The following is a 1,661-nucleotide window of genomic DNA, read 5'->3' as shown; positions in this document are numbered from 1 at the left end:
CCTCTGAATCAGACAGTCTAAAACCAATGTTCTCAAATAAAGAGGGAAGTTCTCAGGAGGTTATATTCATAGGTATATTTTAATCAAGTATTAATTAAATAATTTAAATAATTATATAATATAAAATCATGCAATACAGTGGGACAGTTGGTAAAGCAACATATTGCCTCTAACGAAGAAGTTTGCTAGATCAACTTTCTGTTCTGTGTTTACATGGTCTCCCCGTGCAGGAGTGGGTTTTCTCCAGGTACTCCAGTTTTCTCTCACAGACCAAAATCATATTTATTAAAACTAATATGACATAAAAAAGCAAATAACCTAATAATTTGGGATATTAGTTTCAGTGTGCCACCCCTGGATTTTCAGTGGCCCCCTCATGTATTTCTGATTAAACCTGTTTTCCACACCTTATAACTGACCATAACAGTCAGGATTTTGACCGTAACTGCGATGTATACGGACATATCACAGTATCGGACAGTACCGTATCCTTCACCCTTTACCCTTTAGTCCAGTGCACGCAAGCACAAGGAGAACATGCAAACTCTGCACAGAAAGAACCAAACTGTCCGAACTGGGGATCGCACCCAGGACTTTCTTTGCAGTGAGGTATCAGTGCTGAACACCGAGCTGTCATGCTGCCATGCACAGCTACCACCTTTAGCTTCATAAGGCATGCAAATTAGACAGATTTTTGCAACTGTAGCAAAGTACAATGTTAGTAAAGATGAAGTGCTCATATGTTATGATTCTTGTGTTTTGGTTATTTTCTGGTAGTATTTTTCAGATTGTTTTGGTATTGTCTTATTTTCTCATTTCCTGTTTTCAGTTTCCTGTGCCATGTTTACCTCAGTCAGCTTCTTTGTATTTTTCCAGCCTGCCACACTCATCTGTCTTTAATTGTAATCACCCAGCTGTTTCCWACTTCCACTCAGCCCTGTTTGTATTTAAGGATCTTCTCTTCACCACTTCAGCGTCTGTTCATTACTTACCCATGTTTGTTCTCAGCTCATGTTCATGCTCTTGCTCATGCTTATGCTCATGCTCCAAGTTTTGTTTTGTTTCGTTTTGTTAGCTTGCCACCACGTTGGCCTTTTTTTTGTTTATTAAAGTCTTTTTAATTACTTTAAGTTTGGTCTGCCTGCCTGCCTGCATTTTGGGTTCTCCTCACCACCAAGTCGTGACAATGTAAGGACATTGGGACAATGTTTCATTATTGATTGTGCTGGATAAACCTGGAATGAGAAGAGTTCACAAATGTAATACTTACTCTCAATTTCCTTTCAGAGATTTTTAATGAAACTTAATTTGAGCAACACAGAAATATTTTTAACACGCCACAAAAAAGAAAAAAAAAAAAGAAAAACAACAACATATCTTCAACTTAAAGGAAAAAAAAATTGTATAGGTCCTCTGGACGGGTTCTTCTTTAATGAAACGTTTCGTCTCTCTTCCAAGAGACTTCTTCAGTCTGAGAGTTTCAGGCAAATTCAGGCTTTTATGCCTGAAACTCTCAGACTGAAGAAGTTTCTTGGAAGAGAGACGAAACGTTTCATTAAAGAAGAACCCGTCCAGAGGACCTATACAATTTTTTTTTCCTTTGATTTTTTACCTGGATTACTGAGATGCATCAGGACTTTCTGCAGGTCATTCACTAGATC

General features: G+C 37.9%; 1 protein-coding gene across 1 annotated transcript in view; it reads right to left on the bottom strand.

Moving 5' to 3' along the window:
- megf10 (multiple EGF-like-domains 10) overlaps positions 1-1,661 on the bottom strand; it is a gene marked incomplete in the record, with an annotated part of 88,699 nt that overhangs the window by 1,299 nt on the left and 85,739 nt on the right.

Source organism: Austrofundulus limnaeus, unplaced genomic scaffold (genome assembly GCF_001266775.1).
Source record: "Austrofundulus limnaeus strain Quisiro unplaced genomic scaffold, Austrofundulus_limnaeus-1.0 Scaffold123, whole genome shotgun sequence".
Classification (NCBI taxonomy): Eukaryota; Metazoa; Chordata; class Actinopteri; order Cyprinodontiformes; family Rivulidae; genus Austrofundulus; species Austrofundulus limnaeus.
Note: the sequence above shows the minus strand (reverse complement) of the source record. Positions and strands in the feature narration are given on the sequence as shown.